Source organism: Schistocerca serialis, chromosome 9, assembly GCF_023864345.2.
Source record: "Schistocerca serialis cubense isolate TAMUIC-IGC-003099 chromosome 9, iqSchSeri2.2, whole genome shotgun sequence".
NCBI classification, from domain to species: Eukaryota; Metazoa; Arthropoda; class Insecta; order Orthoptera; family Acrididae; genus Schistocerca; species Schistocerca serialis.
The window spans coordinates 124,685,152-124,700,717 of record NC_064646.1 but is presented as its reverse complement, the minus strand read 5'-3'; the positions used below and the strand labels follow the sequence as shown (position 1 = coordinate 124,700,717).

At 40.8% G+C, this 15,566-nt stretch overlaps 1 protein-coding gene across 1 annotated transcript in view; it reads right to left on the bottom strand.

Moving 5' to 3' along the window:
- The window catches only part of LOC126418582 (UDP-glycosyltransferase UGT5-like), a 139,922-nt gene extending 130,885 nt beyond the window's left edge, over positions 1-9,037 (bottom strand). The window contains exon 1 of the mRNA XM_050085401.1: positions 8,900-9,037. The gene's annotated coding sequence lies outside the window, so the exon portion shown is untranslated. The remainder of the gene's footprint in view (positions 1-8,899) is intronic.
- Positions 9,038-15,566: the final 6,529 nt, after the last annotated feature.

Sequence of the window (15,566 nt, the reverse complement as noted above, 5' to 3'; positions counted from 1 at the left end):
ATGCGGGAAACTGTGAATGCACAGAACTGCCGAATTTGGAGTACTGTTAAAACGCGCGTTGTGCACGAAGAGGCGTTGCTCTAGCCCTATGTGAATCTGTGGTGTCGATTCGCAATCAACTTTATTCACGGTCGATTCCTCTTTGAAGAGGGCACACCCACCGGGCCTGTCAAGTGATCCGTGACGACTGCACGTTATCGAGACCACCTTATACAGCATGTGATTCCTGGTTTCGAGGAGCGCAAGTGTGTGGAAACCAATGATTTCGCGCAAGATGGGGCAACACCTCATATTACCCAGTGAAACATCTGTTTAATGCAACCTTCAAGTAACGTGCTACCTCCAGAGGTCTTCCAGATGCATGGGCTGCAAGGTCACGTGATCTGAAGTCATGTGACTTCTTGCTCTGGGGATATATAAGAAAACGCATTTACGAGGGAAACGTACGGTCTCCACTGGAGCCGAAGACCAGTATACACGTTGCTCAGATTCCACCGGAACTTCAGCGAGAAACTGTTGATTACGCTGTTCTACGAATGTACCATCTCGTGAACGCCGCTCACAAGGATTCGGATGCAGTTCTCTAGGAGTTACCACGTAGTACTTTTCCATAAAACATCAGTGAATGAAAATATGCAAAATATGTTAACTTACTGGCATCTGTATACTCAAAGTCGCCAGTTATTCTTTGGCAAAAGTAGCCGAACCTAAATGTATAAGCAGGTCTACTGTATGGTTTTTCCAGTTAAGGTTTTCATCAGTATGCACACCCAAGAATTTACGACTCTCTATCCTATTTATTTTAGTAAACAAGGTGATTAGAAGTTTGGGTATTTTTGACTGTGCAAAACTGGATGCCTTTTTTTTCAAAATTGAAAGTAATTATACAAAATCAGTCAGCAACTTTCACAAAAACATCATGCTGCTTTCGCTGTGAGTGCCTCTTTGCTAGATTTTCTCACAACAACAACGCCTGCATCATCAGCAAATAGTATTAATTGTGTCCCCTTATTCAAATGAAATGGAAGATCATTAATATAAAGCAAGAAAAGCAGTGCGCCAATAAACGAACCGTGTGTTCGATGTTCTAGTGAGTGTCTCTTAATGACAGAAGTTCAAGAGAAAAATCGTCCGTGAGGAGGTTTTGATGAACGTAGATGGATTGTATGGCGTACAAGGAAGAGAAGAACTTTAGAATCAACATGAAAGATTAATCAAGTCAACTAGATAAAGAAGACAAAATGCTACGGACATCCGTTTATGAAGGATGAAAAGAGATTGAGGAAACAAATTTTTGCTTGACAGTGGAACTAATGTTTCTGACAAATGTGTCTGTCAGACGAGAAAGCGTCTCGATCAGGTTGCATTATATGGGTATACGTCTCAATCCGGACAAAGCTGAGTAATCGACAGGTTTAAAGGATTTTCTGATAAACAGGAAATGGGCAAAGAATGCGCAGAGGGAAACAGCCTCTCAGAGAAAGAATGCAAGGAATTTGGGCTGCCCAAAATGCTGCTGGTATTGTGTAACCATTTTAGTGGTCATTATGAAATTAAAAAAAAAAATTGTACCAAAATACTCGCCAGCGGCCTTTTTATGATGTAATACAGCTTTTCTAGACTTACCTTGCAGTCTTAGTTGCTGGTAACGAAAGGTACGGTGACATTACAAATCAATCTGCTAACACGATCTCTAATTAATATACACTTTCATGACTTTCGACACCTCAAAACCAAATTGCCACTATCCCAACTAATGTAGACTTCGAGTTACACTGCGGTTAAGTCAACGTAAACAAAATTTCGAGTACGGGAATCACACAAACAAGTAGCCAAACGCCAGTTTCGGTAATGGAATATTTTCTTGTCAGATTTGTAAAAGCAGCGACGTAAATTTAAACCGAATAAATGCGGTACTGTAGAGCTATCTTACTGTCAAGAAGCATTGATTATCCACGTCTTTGGTTACTAAAATTAGAAACAGACCATACATACGTTCTACTCGATATCATAGCGTACAAAGTAAAGTGATGTATTTGGTGGTTTTTGCATTAAAACTTGGATGCAACGAAGAAACGCTGTTTTTACCTGTTCGCTAATTAAATGTCCAAGGAAAACTCCTCATTTATCATACGATTTGCTAAAATTAAATAATGCTGTAGCATACGTCCCTTAGTGGTACCGTATGGATTGCACTGCGGGGACATTTGAATTTCTTAATATTGGTGTTGGTGCGTAAGTTTGCAGCGTTGTTCAATAAGTTTAATATCACAACAAGATGCACATAACAGAGGAATTAGTCATGAATAACATAGTCTCCTTCACTGTTTACAATAGTCTGCCAATACTGGGTTAACTTTTCGATCCCGCGTCTATGGAAATCACGTGGTTTTGAGACTAAGAACACGTCGAGCCATGTTCGGTGCGCATTTTCATCGGGAAAGGAAGTTCTTTGAAGGTTGTTCCATAGAAAAAAGCTGAAAATCTGAGAGTGCAAGATCAGGTGAATAAGGTGTGTGCGGAATGACTTCCCAACCCAACTCCTGTGTAGTATTTTCTGTCAGTCTAGCGGAACGCGGGCAGCCGTTACCGCGGCCTAGCTTCACTTCACACTGCCTTCCTGGTCGTTGTTCTTCTATTGTGTCTGCAAGACGTCTCTGTTATTGACAATAAATGTCAGTAGTGACGGCTACTCCTCGAGGAAGCAATTCATAGTACATCACACCGTCGTTGGTCCACCAGATGCTTAACATTGTCTTTCATGGACGCGTACAAGTCTTTTTTCGGGGAATTGCTGCTTTGTTTTGGGCCAGCCATTTCGTTTTCTGCCTTAGCATAAAGACACCATTTCTCATCACCAGTAACAATACAAGATAAGAATGGTCGATTGTTCTAACGAGCCAGTTGACGGTGAGCAAGCAGAGATGCACATATGGCAACCCGTTAATTTATGTGATTTTGGCTTAGAGCATGCGGTACATATACACTTGATATTTGAATTTCCTCATTTGATGCAAATGTGGCACGATGACGGATCGATCACAGTTCATCACATTTACCAGTTCTCGAATACACCGACAATCACTGTGGATTAATGTGCTTAAACGATCTCGATCAAACCACGAAAGTCTTCTTGAACGTGGAGAGTCAGTAATGTCGAAATGATCCTTCTTAAAGCGAGAAAACCATTTTCTTGCCGTGCTCTGTCCAATGGTATTATCCCCGCACACGGAGACGATAGTCGATAAATAAACCCATAGCAACCGGAATACCATTACACGAAACAAAAACGCTACGAAATTACGCACGAATCTAATATAATATAAAAATCTTTCTTGCGCGCGGTGGTGCAATGGGTAAATATCAAATTACTAAACCAGTATTTTGAGAACAGCTTTGCCGTTCTTATGTAGTATTCATCAGAGTTCACTACGTCAGTATAATTATTACTGTGGTAGTAAAAAAATAACGGGAAAATGCGCTGAGTATCATGAGCTCAGCTGACCCACTTTTCATTACCTTCCTCTTACTGAAGTTTCAAAGGTTGTTGGCATTCATATGAGGTGTATAACAATACCTCGTTATTTCCGTGTAGCGTATCGTTACTCGTTATTCGTACTCGGACCCCCTGAGACGCACTGGTGGAAAAAAAAGACGACCAGAGGTGAGACGGCGCCGAAATTGTTTCCGGTGAAGAAGACACGAAAGAAACAATGTTTTACAGAGAACAGAATCGATTTATAACAAACAGAATACAGCATGTCATTCTCTAAGGAGAGAAATCTTCAGCCATAAAGTAGCTTCGGGCTTACCCAGGGCCGGTCCAAAAACGTTTTTTCACACTACCTCTATTTCTCTCGCACACTTTCACGGTGTTGGTATTAACCACTAACTGCGATATGCACTGCCTACAAATCGCACATCTTGCATCTTGGCGCCCAAAGCCACAAAAAAAAGGCACACCACGAAGGAATTATCCGAATACGAGGGCAATGGCAAACGCGTTACACATGTACCAACCATTGACTAAAATTTCAGAATAACACGTTGATCCACCTCTAGCCCTTATGCAAGCAGTCATTCGGCTTGGCATTGATGAACAGAGTTGTTGGAATTCCACTTGAGGGATATCGTTTCAAATTCTGTCCAATTGGCGCGGTAGATCGTCGAAATTCTGAGCGGGTTGGAGTGCACTGACCATAGTGCTCCAAACTCTCTCAATTGGAGAGAGGTCCGTCGACTTTTCTGGCCGTGGTAGAGTTCAGCAAACACGAAGACAAGCAGTAAAACCTCTCTTCATGTGCGGGCGGGCATTATATTGCCCAGGACGGCTTGTCTTGGAGGGCAATTAAACAGGGCATAGAACATCGTCCAGGTACCGCTGTGCCACAAGGTCCTACTATGAAATAAAATGGCACCCCAGACCGTCACTCCTGGTTGTCGGGGCTTAGTTCGAAGTGGGACATCTCTGAAGACAATTCCACTCCAGTCAATGAGATTCCATTCCGAATGTGCTGGACACCTGCTAACGAGATTATTGGCGTACAGAAGTCAATAGTAGTCGAAAAAAACATTGTGAGCTCAGCCCCATTTTGTGAGTCGCCTATTAATGGCGCCTAAGTTGCACGTTGGAGCGATGATAATTATGAAACTGGCGCTCTGAATGCCTCTCTGCTGATCGCACTGTCCTCACGTTTTGTCATCTCTCTAGGTCGACGCTTCCTTCTTGACGCTGTGTTTGGGCTAGGTTCACCCATTCCTGCCAACATTGTATTATAGTGGCACCGCTTCTATTCAGACGTCGAGTGATTCGCCTATTACCCCAACCGGCATCTTTGAGTCCAACTACTCGTCCTGTCTCAAATGCTGACTATGTGATCAAAAGTATCCGGACACCTGATTGAAAATGACTTACAAGTCAGAGGCGCCCTCCATCGGTAATGCTGGAATGCAACATGGTGTTGGTCCACCCTTGGCCTTGATGACAGCTTCCATACTCACAGGCATACGTTCAATCAAGAGCTGGAAGACTTTTGGGGAATGGCAGCCCATTCTTCACGGAGTGCTGCACTGAGGAGAGATATCGATGTCCTTCGGTGAGGCCTGGCACAAAGTTGGCGTTCCTAAACATCCCAAAGTTGAAACTTCCTGGCAGTTGTTCTATAGGATTCAGGTCAAATTGGCAAGAATATCGCCTATTTCAGGAATAAGCGACTGAAAAACGATCACTGCAAATAGTCACATCCATAAGATGTCACATCCATCTAAGAGCACGGGTTCGGATCGATTTGAAGTGAAACGACCGCATAAAACTAATCGCATGCTAGGCTGAGTGAGATTCATCTCAAGAATCCACAGGGAATGTAGTCCACCCACAAAGGAAGTAGCTTACAAAACACTAGTTCAACAAATACTTGAATATTGCTCGTTAGAGGTTCATTGACGGAGAACGAAAGTGTCACGATGTTGAGCTAAGTCCTATCACAGACGTTGCTAATGATCCGGTCTGAGTCATGGTATGGTTTACTGTTAAAATTTGTGAGATCATATGTTCCTAGAAACTCCTCTAAACTCCGTCCGAACAGGCCTCGGAAGGCCCAACGATACTGACCGACCGCCGTGCCATCCTCAGACTATAGACGTTACCGAATGCGGATATGGAGAGGCACGTGGTCAGCACACCACTCTCCCGGCCGTTGTCAGTTCACGAGCGCGAAGCCGCTACTTCTCAGTCAAGCAGGTCTTCGATTTGTCTTAAGGGCTGAGTGCACACCGCTTGCCTGGTAGACTGGACGGTCACGCATCCAGGTGCTAACCAAACCCGACAGCGCTAAACTCCGGTGATCTGAGGGAACGGGTGTTAACAGTGCGACAAGGCCGTTTCCTACGTTCCTAGAATAGTCAACCAATATACTGATTCTTCGTTCCTATTGCACGAAAAGGCCACGAACTTAAAGAGCTTCAAGGTCACACACAGGCTTAACAACACCGTACTTCGTAAGATTTCTATCTAAATATATTAAAGAATAGTGATATAAATAATGAGATTTTCACTCTGTAGCGGAGTATGCGCTGATGTGAAACTTCCTGGCAGATTAAAATTGTGTGCCGGACCGAGACTCGAGCTCGGGACCTTTGCCTTTCGTGGGCAAGTGCTCTACCAACTGACCTACCCAAGCACGACTCACGCCCCGTCCTCACAGCTTTAATTCCGCGAGTACCTCGTCTCCTACTTTCCATACTTCACAGAAGCTCTCCTGCTCGAGTCTCGGTCCAGCACACAATTTTAATCTTCCAGGATGTGTGTGTGGTGTCCTTAGGTTAGTTAGGTTTAAGTAGTTCTAAGTTCTAGGGGACTGATGACCACAGATGTTAAGTCCCATAGTGCTCAGAGCCATTTGAACCTTTTTTGAATCTTCCAGGAAGTTTCATATCAGCGCACACTCCGCCGCAAAGTGAAAATCTCATTCTGGAAACATCCTTCAGGCAGTGGCTAAGCCATGTCTCCGCAATATCCTTTCTTCCAGGAGTGCTAGTTCTGCAAGTTTCGCAGGAGAGCTTCTATGAAGTTTAGAAAGTAGGAGACATGGTACTGGCGGAAGTAAAGCTGTGAAGATGGGGCGTGAGTCGTGCTAGGGTAGCTCAGATGGTAGAGCACTTGCCCGCGAAAGGCAAAGATCCCGAGTTCGAATCTCGGTCCGGCACACAGTTTTAACCTGCCAGGGAATTTCAGTGGTGATATAAACTCTGTTTTCATCCGATGTGTCATACTTCATATCTCTATACTGAATATTTTTTTCAAAAAGAGGTTTCCAGTAGCCGATATGTTACGCCGCGGAAGTTCTGGGTACGAGCAATGTGGTGTTTGGTTGTTAGTGGTGTTGACGTTGCTGTAGCATTCTGAGAGAAGCTAGTTAGTGAGACGGTTGCTGGACAAGCCTCTGATCGGTCTGGATATTGCTTGAGAGCACAAGGATAAAGATACAGAGGCTGTCTGATTTTGGAAATATGATTTGGTAAAGACCGATTTGTGAGAGGATTTTCAGGCACTGTTGTCGCTGCGCTGCTTGCTTGCGCGCAATTTACGGTATGTCTTGATAATGGAAAGTTCTATTAGGAATTTTCTTTATTGGTTTCGGTCCTATTTTATTATTGACACGTGATGAAACAAGTTAATTATTCACATGGCTTGCACTCAGAAGTTATAGATTTACTACTCCAATACCATTTCAGGATGTAATTTCATAGCAGAGTCATATTTTTAATAGAAGGCAATTTTTATAAGTATGATTGTAATTGTTAATGAAGGTATTATAAATCCATAATACAGTTTTAAGAGGTTCTGTACCGCATTAGGCAAATATGAGTTCTACCACCCTTTTCTCATTATATGTGTTGTCGCATTGCACTTTGCGGAGCACAGTGAGTGAAGTGTGATCGGCTTAGTATGCATGCGCCTCCTCGCATTGCACTGAGCAAGGTTTTCTTTCCTATTCATGTGGTCTGCTGCTGCGCTGTATTTGAATGTTCATCACTTTCGAGCAGAACCGAGTTTCCGTTGCCACAGGTAAGCCATATAAAAATTTGTTAGGGTAACTTTTGCATTAGAGTCAGAATATTGGAGAATCATTTACAGTTAGCTTAGCATTTGTAAATTGTTATTAGGTTCAGTTTAGGTGAAGTTCAGATTACGTTTCTTATGCAGACAACTTTATTCTTACAGTTCTGTGTTATGCTTGCGTGTGCATTATTTAACATCTAGAATTTTATTTAGTCAGTTTGCGCACTTAAGTACACAGGGAATGTGAATATAAACATTTTCGTTATTTATTCTTCTTAAATTCCATTAGCAGTTTTATGTTGCATTGTTATTCTGCTACTTTTTTGTGTTTAAATTGCAGATCACTCACTGTGACGTCACTTTCTGTAACACCTCTCGCTGCACTACATAATACTGAATTACATAGGATTGTTTCTTTAAATTACAGTTTCGGTTTTCTGATGAGTTTGGTAAAAACTAATTGGTATGTAGGTATACATTTGACCCGCCAGGGTAGCCGAGAGCACTAACGCGCTGCTTCCTGGGCTCAGGTAGGCGCACCGGCGCCGGATCGAATCCGCTCGACGGATTAACGACGAGGGCCGATGTGGCGGCCAGCCTGGATGTGGTTATTAGGCGGTTTTCCACATCCCGCTAGGTGAATACCGGGCTGGTCCCCACGTTCCGCCTCAGTTACAAACGTCGCAGATATTTGCAACACGTCCGCACTATTTCACGATTTACACTAGACGCAGACAGTTGGCGTACACTGATTTCATCCTGGGGGGTACGGGGTGGCGGCAGGAAGAGCCTTCGGCCATCCCTAACACTCACACTGCCAAATTCGTTGTAACCACGCCGACCCCGTGATTGCTATGGGACTATGGCGTACGCGAAAGAAAGAAAGAAAGAAAGAATATAGGTATACATTTCACATAATTTGGTGTCTCTTTGTCAGAGATATTTTTGTAATTAAACCAGTTTTTATTGTTCAGGACAACAGCATAGACACACGAAGTTTAGCATAGAAAACCTATCCAGTTTTAGTTCGGAACAAATAAATATTTTTATTTGGAAAGGTTACGACTTACTGCAAATCATTCGCGACTGGGTAGGAGGAGGAGGAAGTGGGACTGATACACAAATTATTCTCAGCCAAAAACCGTAAGGTGGCTTACGGAGGATGGATGCAGATGTAGATGTAAATGTACTTCGAGTCTGTTAGAATGTTCGTTATTCTCAAAAGAGTACAAGCGGTGTGCAGCAGCCATATACGGCAGAAGAAGCGGTGCTGAGAAATCAGCATACGAATTTCCGGCTTTGGAAGGCCCATGTAAGTGCGTTGTCTATCATGCTGACCTGTTGTCCTGGGCTGGTAGCCGGTGGGGTCCTCCGGAGTGGCTTCTGCGACGCAGGGCTGACCGCGACTGCCCGTGCAGATGCCTTCTCACATGATACGTTGTTACGAACTACGAGCCGCCCCACTACTCCCCGATAGCGCCACGCGCTTCGAATGATATCTGAAAGGCAGACAGCAGCCGCTTGCCAAACCATCTGCATCAAGGGCGCGGTACGCTAACATGCCTTGTTGACTCAATTACCCTTCATCTCGTAATACTGTGACCTTCACCCGGCCGTTGTACCATGATCCGAGCGCATAGGAAGTCTGCAATGGTGGGAGTGGATGGAGTAGTTCCCACTCCTGGAATTTGGGGTATAGACGTTTTATTCATTTCTGAATTCCGGCGCTTTAGTAGAGGTGATTGGAATTCTACAAAAGCTCAGATTTAGCACAGGAGACTCCAAAGGGAAATGCTGTAACACTAGGAATCGTCACGTAATTTGGATATCGTTGGTTATCATGCTGTTCACTGCGTAAAGAAATGGGTTACTGAAGTAGTCAGTGATGAGGTGCGTTTCCAGTTCGGTAACTGGAAATGACTACTGAGGTCGCTGATATGGAGTACCTGGCAGTAGGTGGCACCACAACGCACCTAATATGAAAAACTTATGTTTTGGGGGGTGTTCGGATACTTTTAATCACATAGTGAATTTCTGAAGTCTTGTCGTTGATACAATACCGAAGCTCCGTCTTTAACTTCGTTTCTCCAAGACAAAGTAAGCCAAGATTTTACCATTAGTTCCTACTCAGGGAAACGTCGTGGGTATTCTTGAAATTTTGAGGAATCCAGTAGTATTACTGCGCCTAGATGATATAGGATTTGAAAACTATCACTGGGTTCTGTGTTAATCCTATCGCTGACTCAAATTATGAAGTTGTCAGATTAGTGTAAATTGTGTAACATAGGCTCTTTCCGAATTTTTGGACAACGCATTTCCCTAAACTGGACTTCCTTGGAATTTACGCTACGCGATGTACTAAGCTACGAGTACTAAGCACTGGTCTAAAAAATTACCATAATATTAATTTTAATCAATTTTATTATTATTATTATTATTATTTAAATCAGAGGCACCTGTGGTTGTTAAAAGCACGGATGACAACGATATCTGTTGGGGTGGGGAGGGAGGCGAGGGGAGAGAAGTAACAAGCTATGACCCTCATTCCCGGAACCGAACACTGAGTCTCCCCTGTTTCAAATTGTTTCCTTTTCGACTTCTCTGTTTGCATCGGTGTAGGAGATATTGCGATAAGTGCATTCGATTTTGAAGGTGGTGTAGTTGTGCAGTTTTGTTGGCAAATACAAAATGTGTAATACAGTAACTTCGTTAGCTATCTGATGCCACCTTATTCCTTCTTAAACAGCATCTAAAAAGGGTACTGCCAAAACGAAATTATGAAAAAAAAAGATTCACAGCTGATTGAAAACCAATGACAGCAACAAACGACGAACGAAACAATGGTACATTTTCAGTAAGATCTGAATACTTTCTAAAACTATTAATATTTGTTTTATATCAATTGTTCTAATTGTCTTTATCACAATATTACCTTACAACTGATTACTGATTTCGCTTGCTAAACATCCCTCTTCAGATTTATTAAACTAAGAAGATAAGGAAAATTGCCTCTAGGTTAAATTGATTTATACAATCTTCAAGAATACACTGTTTCAAAATAATGAAATTGAGTAGTGAAAACACACTACTCTTGCTAGAGACCGTGTCCACGTACAGTGTAGGTAGATTGCCTTCGTGTGGTAACGTATGTCGGAACTACCTAAATGAATGGAGAATTCCTATCAGGTCATTGTGAAGAACTATCAATAAATACAATAAATACATACTATGATAGCCTATGACCTATGTTTTCAGCATACTGTTAATTAGTATTAGTAGTAGTAGTAGATTTATTCATCTGTAGATCTCTTTTTACAAGGATATACCGAGCGAGGTGGCGCAGTGGTTAGACACTGGACTCGCATTCGGGAGGACGACGGTTCAATCCCGCGTCCGGCCATCCTGATTTAGGTTTTCCGTGATTTCCCTAAATCACTCCAGGCAAATGCCGGGATGGTTCCTCTGAAAGGGCACGGCCGACTTCCCTCCCCATCCTTCCCTAATCCGATGAGACCAATGACCACGCTGTCTGGTCTCCTTCCCCAAAACAACCAACCAACAAGGATATAGGACATGTAAAAGTATTTACAAATTTATATCAATTTAAAATAAGCTAATTCGTATATACACATATTTACAGACTTCTAGTTAGAGGCAATCATTAGATTTACTCCTGGTATACAATACATTTTTACAAATAACTTATTAAATGATGCAATGCCACACTGTTCACACTTATCTCACTATCAGTCACTGCACACACTATACACACATTGTTTCATAACACTTCACTCACTACACACACACACACACACACACACACACACACACACACACACACTGGTGATCTCTGGGCCATTTTCTGTACTGCAGCTTCTCATATGCTATCCTGAAAAACTGAGTCAGCATCCCTCCATAATGAGTAAGATGTAGAGCTCAGAGAGAGGAAGAGGTGTTTCTATTGTGCTGCACATAGCTTGGGGGTAAGTATTTCTAGAAAGGAAAAAAGAAGGAAAAAAAATAAAGTGAAGGTCTTATGTGGAATGTTAGATATTTTATAATCATTATTATTATTATTATTATTATTATTATTATTATTATTATTATTTGAATTACATTTTTTATCAAACCCCCACTCTGTTTTAGCTAAGTAACCCTTCAATCTATAAAATGTATTGCATAACAAGTACTTTTAGCTGCTTTTCTAAAGAAGTGTATTTTTGCAATTTCTTTAATCTCTTTTGGTATTTTACTGTACAGTTTTATTCCTCAGTAGAAAATGGTGTTTTGAGTTTTATGTTTATTATTGCTTGGTAAATGTAAGTTGAGTCTATCTCTTGTTACATGGTCATGGACAGAGCTGCATGTGCAGTAATTACCAATGTTGTACCAAAGAAGTTGCAGACTGCAGTTCTGAACCTAGGGAGAGAAACGAAAAATTTTCCTTTCATTTAACACACCACTGGCCCAACCTACAATATAATTTTAAACCAAGAGAACAAGAAAAATGTAAAATACATTAACACACACCATGCTTATTAAGAAGTGTACCTGTATAAAAAGTTGAGGTTTGTTTGCTACTAACTATAACATGTTAATGATAAAAAAGCAAAACATACGAAAAATGTGAAATTTGGTCAAAGCCTATTTGTCACCGTTTCAAACCATCAGAACACTAACCACTGTGTATGTTTGTCGGCACCAACCAAATTAGTCAGTAAAAACCGACAGGTGGTGTGCAAATACGCATAGTTACAATTCGAAGAACTAAGCAGAATCATTATTAACAATATGATAATGCATACATACAAATTTTGAAATAAGTATGAGAAAACAGATGAAAAATGCAGCTCACAATGCAAATGCCAAATTCACAGTAGCTGTGTCAAGAATACATAAGAGCACATAGTAGCTATCAAAAACTATCCATTGAAACAAAAGTTGGAATCAAGGTATGTAACACGCATTTTTTCACCAATTGCGTGCAGATAAAAATATAATGTAATAAATAAAATAACTATTAAAGACCAACGGGCTGCAACTGTGTAGAGTCGTCATGTCTCAGTGTGTATATGCAGCAGAGCCGATGTCAACGCGCGGAAACGAAGGGCCATGGGGAAGAAGGCATTGCATGACGCAGATTTCCGAGCAAAACACACTCAAAACGGTCCACCAACACAAGTGGTTCCAAAACTTCAAATCTGCAACACATTTTTAACGTAGGTCATTGAAAATGTTGAAAAAAGTTTTGATTAAATTCACTTTGTTCGTTTAGTATTAGATCAGGAGCTTCAGTAAAAAGAAAGCATCTGCGATCTCGTACTAAAGCAACATTGTGCACTTAAACCGAACTATTTTTCCTGTATTTTCGATGACTTACTTAAAAATTTCTTGCAAATTTGGAGTTTTGAAATAATGTATAGTTACACTGAGTGTTTTCAGAGACATTTATGCACGTCTCTTTAGCTGTCCAGCCCAGTCCCTAAACAGAGAGAGGGGCTAAAATGAAATTGAAACTTTTCATACAACTATGAGTTCGATGATGGTAGACATGGGGTTACACACCCATTTATTAAAAATACTATGAATTTGATTCGCTTAACTATGCATAAAAGTAATTTTCTCAAGCTACTTGTAACCACAAATAGTTTGTTAACAGAATCTTCCATCGGTTCTTCGTAGAACAACATTATAATAAATGAAAAGCACCAGTTTCTTTTTGTTCTACAATATTACTTTTATTGTGTTAACCGGTTTTAGGCTTACAAGGTTATCTTCAGACATTTACTGAGTATTGTTACCAAAGAAGTTACAATATTTGCAAACTACATTGGAAGAGAAGTAACACGTATAGACTGAAGCAGAAACATGCAGTAAGTAACTTCTTTGACGGTGTGGTGGTAATGCAATGAAAAAGTAAAAAATTGAACAGTAAATAAATAAAAATGGAGTAGACAGGAAAACTTTAACACAAAAAACGAACAGCATGCCTACATAACAGTTTCTATTAATAAACAAAACTAATAAAACAAAATAAAATCAGTACTTGAAAAGGCTCCATAAACATGGAGAGTGATGCACAAACCAATTAAAAGAAGAAACAATTATCAATGTAACTACGGAATACATAAGGAACTCAAGCAATATCAATAAGATAAACATAAATAAATAAATGCAGGAAAATGGAGGCTTCTGAAGGAACATACAGTAAACGCAGTCTTTGAAAGTGTGGTGTTACTGCATTTTAACATTATATTCAAGACATTGGCTATGTAACAGCTTGTATTGAATAAATGAACAAAGTAAAATATGAACAATATTTGATGAGACAACTAAAAGAGGTGTTAAACATGGACAGTGATACAAGTACCAGTTAAAAGAAAGCCTTAACTATTGAAACTACAGTCTATATGGAATACATAGACAACTTCGATAAAACGAACGTAATGAATACAGGAAAATGGGAATATGTAGGAATAGACAGTGTGGGAAGTAATGAACAACAGAGATGATTATATAAAGTTTAGGAGAGGGGAAGTGTTGAGCTGTCTGGTCATTTAGGATTAGATCTGGACTGTGAGCAAGATGTTTGTTAATTTCCACGGCTTCAAGCAGGTTGAGTTTAGGCCTTTGTTTGCTAAGTGAAGTACATGGGGCACTGGTTGGTAGTTTTGACCCTCAATCAGTACATGCTCAGGAAATGTGGAGTCAGAATTCTGCAACCTCCAGCTGCGTTCATGCTCAGCCAGCCTAGTTGCTATGTCTCTGCCTGACTGACTGATGTAAAATTTGTCACAATCAGAACAGGTGATTTTTACACCCCACTGTTGGCTAATAGCTGGATTTTACCTTTGCTATTAAAAAAGACAGGGCTGTTGTGTTCGTAACATACTAGGAAAGCCGATACATGCAGGCTTTCAGTGCTCTGGCAACAATCTGTGATACCTCACCTAGAAACGGTAGTGTACACCATTTCTTGCAGACAGTGGATGGGGAAGCAGGTGGGGCATACAGAAGGGGTATAATTTTCCGGTTTTGTTTCCTGTGAAAGATGTGGTCAATAAGAACTGGACTATAGGCATTGACTGTGACAATAAATTTTACTGTATCTCAGTCTGCTTTAAAATCATTGGACGTAGGGATAGATATGAGACAGTGTACCATTGAGTGGAAAGCTGCATGTTTGTGAGCTATGAGCTGTTGTGAGCTAGAAGGTATTAGTGTGTCTGTAGTTGTAGTTTTTCTATATATTTTGAAATAATGCATGTGTGTACTGATGTCACTGGTGAGATCTAAGAAGTTTATAAATTTGTTGCAAATTTCTATTGTGAACTGAATATTTTTATGTTGACTGTTTAGGTTTTTCAAAAATGTGTTGAGTTGTGTTGTAGTACCAGTCCACATACAAAGGACATCATCTACATATCTAAACCACCATTTGATATTTGCACTCAAAGCCTCCGTTTTTAGAAAATTTTGTTCAAAACGGTCCATAAATATTTCAGCCAACAGTGGACTAAGAGGGGATCCCACAGCTATGCCATTTAATTGTTTATAAAGAATCCCTTGGAACTGGAAATAGTTCAGTGCCAAGCATGTATGAGTGGCTATTCTCAAGTCATTCAATTCCACATTAGACTTGTGCATCAGCTCTGTCAGAATATCAATGCATTCTCCCACTGGTATGTTGGAAAACAAACTGCAGACATCAAAGGATACAAATTTCACTGTGTGAGACAGATATACCTTTTAACTTATTTACTAGGTCCAAGGAATTTGAAATACCATGCTTTGGTTTGAATTTAGTCTTGCTCTTAATTAGGACGTCCGGTTTACTAGCTAGTTTGTAAGATGGAACAGTGAATGATGATACAATTGGACGAATAGGAACACCTTGTTTATGCTGTTTAGGAAGCTTGCCTAAGTATAGGACTCTCAGACGACGGGGACAGAGAAATTTCTGAGTTAATCTAATTCATAAATTCGTCAAAATGGCGTCGAAGTG